This window comes from Nomascus leucogenys, chromosome X (assembly GCF_006542625.1).
Source record: "Nomascus leucogenys isolate Asia chromosome X, Asia_NLE_v1, whole genome shotgun sequence".
Classification (NCBI taxonomy): Eukaryota; Metazoa; Chordata; class Mammalia; order Primates; family Hylobatidae; genus Nomascus; species Nomascus leucogenys.
This window is the reverse complement of record NC_044406.1, coordinates 70,820,866-70,827,228: the sequence shown is the minus strand read 5'-3', so window position 1 is coordinate 70,827,228 and position 6,363 is coordinate 70,820,866.

Below are 6,363 nucleotides of genomic sequence, written 5' to 3'. Positions count from 1 at the left end.
GAATACAGCACACTGATGGGTCCTGACTCCTTATCCAGTTTGCCAGTCTGTGTCTTTTGATTGGAGTATTTAGCCCATTTACATTTAACGTTAATATTGTTATGTGTGAATCCGATCCTGTCATTATGATGTTAGTTGGTTATTTTGCTCGTTAGTTGCTATAGTTTCTTCCTAGTCTCGATGGTCTTTACAATTTGGCATGTTTTTGCAGTGGCTGGTACCGGTTGTTCCTTTCCATGTTTAGTGCTTCCTTCAGGAGCTCTTTTAGGGCAGGCCTGGTGGTGACAAAATCACTCAGCATTTGCTTGTCTGTAAAGTATTTTATTTCTCCTTCACTTATGAAGCTTAGTTTGGCAGGATAGGAGATTCTGGGTTGAAAATTCTTTTCTTTAAGAATGTTGAATATCAGCCCCCACTCTCTTCTGGCTTGTAGAGTTTCTGCTGAGAGATCAGCTGTTAGTCTGACGGGCTTCCCTTTGTGGGTAACCCGACCTTTCTCTCTGGCTGCCCTTAACATTTTTTCTTTCATTTCAACTTTGGTGAATCTGACAATAATGTGTCTTGGTGTTGCCCTTCTCGAGGAGTATCTTTGTGGCGTTCTCTGTATTTCCTGAATCTGAATGCTGGCCTGCCTTGCTAGATTGGGGAAGTTCTCCTGGATAATATCTTGCAGAGTGTTTTCCAACTTGGTTCCATTCTCCCCATCATTTTCAGGTACACCAATCAGACGTAGGTTTGGTCTTTTCACATAGTCCCAAATTTCTTGGAGGCTTTGTTCATTTCTTTTTATCCTTTTTTCTCTAAACTTCCCTTCTCTCTTCATTTCATTCATTTCATCTTCCATCAGCGATACCCTTTCTTCCAGTTGATCGCATCTGCTACTGAGGCTTCTGCAATCTTCGCGTAGTTCTCGAAACTTGGCTTTCAGCTCCATCGGCTCCTTGAAGCCCTTCTCTCCATTGGTTATTCTAGTTATCCATTCTTCTAATTTTTTTTCAAAGTTTTTAACTTCTTTGCTGTTGTTTTGAATTTCCTCTCGTAGCTCAGAGTAGTTTGATCGTCTGAAGCCTTCTTCTCTCAACTCATCAAAGTCATCCTCCATCCAGCTTTGTTCCGTTGCTGGTGAGGAACTGCGTTCCTTTGGAGGAGGAGAGGTGCTCTGTTTTTTAGAGTTTCCAGTTTTTTTGGTCTGTTTTTTCCCCATCTCTGTGGTTTTATCTACTTTTTGTCTTTGATGATGGTGATGTACAGATGGGTTTTTGGTGTGGATGTCCTTTCTGTTTGTTAGTTTTCCTTCTATCAGACAGGACCCTCAGCTGCAGGTCTGTTGGAGTTTACTAGAGGTGCACTCCAGACCCTGTTTGGCTGGGTGTCAGCAGCGGTGGCTGCAGAACAGCGGATTTTCATGAGACCACAAATTCAGCTGTCTGATAGTTCCTCTGAAAGTTTTGTCTCAGAGAAGTACCAGGTTGAATGAGGTGTCAGTCTGTCCCTACTGGGGGGGTGCCTCCCAGTTAGGCTGCTCAGGGGTGAGGGACCCACTTTAGGAGGCAGTCTGACCGTTCTCAGATCTCCAGCTGCGTGCTGGGAGAACCACTACTCTCTTCAAAGCTGTCAGTCAGACAGGGACATTTAAGTCTGTGGAAGTTCTTGCAGAGTTTTTGTTTGTCCGTGCCCTGCCCCCAGAGGTGGAGCCTACAGAGGCAGGCAGGCCTCCTTGAGCTGTGGTGGGCTCCACCCAGTTCGAGCTTCCTGGCTGCTTTGTTTACCTAAGCAAGCCTGGGCAATGACGGGCGCCCCTCCCCCAGCCTCGCTGCCGCCTCGCAGCTTGATCTCAGACTGCTGTGCTAGCAATTAGCGAGACTCCGTGGGCATAGGACCCTCCGAGCCAGGTGCGGGACACAATCTCCTAGTGTGCCGTTTTCCAGGCCCATTGGAAAAGCGCAGTTAGGGTGGGACTGACCCGATATTCCAGGTGCCGTCTGCTTCCCCTTTCTTTGACTAGGAAAGGGAACTCCCTGACCCCTTGCGCTTCCCGAATGAGTCAATGCCTCGCCCTGCTTCGGCTCGCGCACAGTGCGCTTCACCGACTGTCCTGCACCCACTGTTAGGCACTCCCTAGTGAGATGAAACCAGTACCTCAAGCAGAAATGCAGAAATCACCCGTCTTCTGTGTCGCTGGGGCTGGGAGCTGGAGACCGGAGCTGTTCCTATTCGGCCATCTTGGCTCCACCCTCTTGTTTCTTATTTTTTGTGTATCCATTGTATTTTTTTGTTTGAAGTTATCATGAGGCTTGCAAATACTATGTAATATCCAATTGTTTTAAGCTGATAATAGCTTAATGTTGTTTGCATCAACAAATAAACAATTAAAAAAAACTAATAAAAACTTTACACCTTAACTTCATTCCCTTGTTTTTTAGCTTATTGTTGCTTCTATTTATATCTTATTGTATTGTCTATGTCTTGAAAAGTTGTCATAGTCATTATTTTTTATTGATTCATCATTTAGTCTTTCTATTTAGCAAGAATACTATACACACCACACTTATGGTGTTATAATATTTTGTGTTTTTCTGTTTACTTACTATGGCCAGTGAGATTTGTACCTTCAGGTGATTACTTATTGTTCATTAACATCCTTTTTTTCTGATTGAAGTACTCCCTTTAGCATTTCTTGTAGGACACGTCCGGTGTTGAAATCACTCATCTTTTGTTTTTCTGGAAAAATCTTTATTTCTCCTTCATACTTAAAGGATATTTTTACTGGATATGCTATTCTAAGATAAAAGTTTTTTTTTTCCTTCAGTACTTTAAATATGTCATGCCACTCTCTCCTGACATGTCAGGTTTCCACTGAAAAATCTGCTGCAAGATTTATTGGAGCTCCACTGTATTAAATATGTTATCTGTTTATTTTCTCTTGCTGCCTTTAGGATTCTTTCTTCATCCTTTGTATTTGGGAGTTTGGCTATTAACTGTCTGAGGTAGTCTTCTTTGGGTTAAATCTGCTTGGTGTTGTATAACCTTCTTCTGCTTAGATATTAATACCTTTCTCTTGGTTTCAGAAGTTCTATGATATTATCCCTTTGAATCAATTTTTCTACCCCATATCGCTTTCTCTGCCTCCTCCTTAAAGTCAATAACTCTTAGATTTGCCCTTTTGGGGCTGTTTTCTAGATCCTGAGGATGTGCTTTATGGTTTTTTATCCTTTTTTTTTCTTTGTCTCCTCTTACTGTACAATTTTGAATACCCTGTCCTCAAGTTCACTAATTGTTTCTTCTGGTTGATCAGTTCTGCTATTAAAAGACTTTGATGCATTCTTCAGTATACCAATTGCATTTCTCAGCTTCAGAATTTATGCTGGAAACCTTTTAATTACTTCAGTCCATTAAATTTATCTGATAGAATTCTGAATTCCTTCTCTGTGTTATCTTAAATTTCTTTGGTTTCCTCAACACAGCTACTATTTTGAATTCTCTGTCCTAAAGTTCACATATAGATATGTTTCTCCAGGATTGGTCCCTGATTCCTTATTTAGTTCATTTGGGGAGGTCATGTTTTCCTGGGTGGTGTTGATGCTAATAGATGTTATTTAGTGCCTGGGCATTGAAGAGTTTGGTATTTATTGTTGTCTTCATTGTCTGGGCTTTTTTGCACCCATCCTTCTTTGGAAGGCTTTCTAGATATTCAAAAGTACTTGGGTGTTGTGTTCCAAGCTGTATCTGTTTTGGGATGCTTCCAAAGCCCAGTAACACTTTGGTTCCTGAAAACTAGTAAAAGTACCACCTTGATGACCTTGGACAAGATCTGGGAGAATATTCTGTGCTACCAGGCAGAGACATTTGTTTTCTTCCCTTACTTTCTCCTAAACAAAAGTAGCCTCTCTCTCTCTCTGTTTTGTGTCACTTGAAGCTGGGGATGGAGCGAAATAAGCACTCCTGTGGCCACTGCCACTATAACTGAGCTGGGTCAGACTTGTAGCCAGCACAGCACTGGGTCTCTCCCAAAGCTTGCAATGACCACTCCCTTGCTACTTACTGCCTATGTTCATTTAAGGCCCTGGGGCTCTACAATCAGCAGATGGCAAGGCCAGCCAGGCCTGTGTCCTTCCCTGCAGGGTGAAGACTTCCCCCAGGCACTGGGTGAATCCAGAGGTGCTATGTGGGAGTCAGGGACTAGATTCAAAAACCATGGAAGCCTACCTGGTATTCTACTGTACTGTGACTGAACTGGCACTCAAACCATAAGATGCAGTCCTTTCCAATCTTTCCTCTCCTTTTCAAAGGCAGAGGAGCCTCTCCTGGTAGCTACCACCATCCCAGGCCATGGGGAGTTCTGCCAGACTACCACTGATGTTCTCTTAAGGCCCACGGGCTCTTCAGTCAGCTTGTGATGAATGCTGCCTGGCCTGAGACTCACCCTTCAGGGCAGTGGGCTCCCCTCTGACACAGGGCAAGTCCAGAGATGCTGACTAAGAGTCAAGTCCTGAAATCAGGGATCCCAGGGGCCTGCTTGATGCACTATCCCGCCGTGGCCATGCTGGTAACTAAGGTGCAAGACAAAATTCCCTTTACTTTTCCACCTGCTTTTCTCAAGCAGAAGGAGTTTTGCACTGTATCCACCACAACTGGTCATATGCTGAATCTCACCTGAAGGCAGAAAGTCTCAGAGGCTCACCCAAGGCCTTGATGCAGTACCAGGTAATCGCTACTGGTTGTTTAGGGACAAAGGGCTTTTCAGTTAGTGGGTAATGAAAGCTGAAAGACTGAGTCCTTCCCTTTTTTCTTTTTTTTGAGACGGAGTCTCGCTCTGTCGCCCAGTCTGGAGTGCAGTGGCACAATCTTGGCTCACTGCAAGCTCCGCCTGCCAGGTTCACGCCATTCTCCTGCCTCAGCATCCCGAGTAGCTGGGACTACAGGCGCCCGCCACCATGCCTGGCTAATTTTTTGTATTTTTAGTAGAGACGGGGTTTCACCGTGTTAGCCAGGATGGTCTTGATCTCCTGACCTCGTGATCCGCCCGCCTTGGCCTCCCAAAGTGCTGGGATTACAGGCATGAGTCACCGCGCCCGGCCCTGAGTCCTTCTCTTTAAGGCAGCAGGTTCCCTTCTGGCTCAAGGTATGTCTGGAAATGTTATCTGGGAACTAGGGCCTGAAACAGTGACCTCACAACTGGTGCCCTGTCCTGCTGTGACTGAGCTGGTATCCAAGATAGAAGACAAAGTCCTCCTCATTCTTTCCTCTCCTCTCCTCATGCGGAAAGAAGAGGTCTCTTTTAAGACTGCCAGCTATGCAGCCTGGGGTTAGGGGAGGGCTGATGCCAATATTCCCTTGACTGCTCCAGCTGATGTCTCAGTAGGTTGCAAGCTACCCAGTCCACTGTCTCTGGGCTCAATTCAGCCCTAGGACTTGCCTAAGAGTTGCAATCCTTATGTCATAGACTGTCTTTCAAGTTTACTTGCAGACATAGGTTGCTGGAGCCCTCCGTGATGAGGTTTGCAGGAAATCAAGTCTTGACCACTAGGATCCACAATTCCCCTCTGACTAGGGCTGGTTTAAATGCTCCCTCTGTGGACAGGCATCAGCTGAGTTTGGTTCAGTTCTCCTTTCTGCTATGACAGAATAGCACTGAGTTCAGTGCCTCACTGTTGCTGTACTCTTCCTCCTGCAGTGTGGAGTTGCTCCCTGCACCGTGCAGCTTCTGCTGTGGTAGTGGCAGAGGGGCAGTATTAGCGATTCAAGACTGCTTTTTCTATCTCTTCAGTGCCTCTTTCAGCAATACAGAGTTAAAACCAGGTACTGTGACGGCTCACCTAATTTTTGCTTCGTATGAAGATTTTTTTTCTGTGTAGATAGTTGTTAAATTACTGTCCTTGCGGGGAAGATAATTGGTGGAGCTTTCCATTCTGCCATCTTACTCTGCCTCTTTGTGAGTTAGTTTTTAAGATAAGGTGTAAGTTAAGATCAAGGTTCATTGTTGCCTATGGGTATCCAGTTGTTCTAGTATCATTTGTTGAAAAGACTACCCTTCATTGATTTGTGTTTGCACCTTTACCAAAAATCAGTTGCCTATGCACCTATTCTGCCAAACCACACTGCATTGATTACTGCGGCTATAGTAAACCTTAACATGATATGAAGTGATTCTTCCTGCTTTGTTTTTCTTTTTGAAATTGCTTTAGCTATTCTAGAACCTGTGCATTTTCACAGAAATTTTAGAATATGTCTATGTCTATGTCTACAAAAGCTTGAAATTTTAAAAAGAATGACATTAAATCTATAGACCAATTCGGAGAGAATTGATATCTTTTATATACTGAGTTTTTCATCCTGTGAGCATGATATGTCTCTCCATTTCTT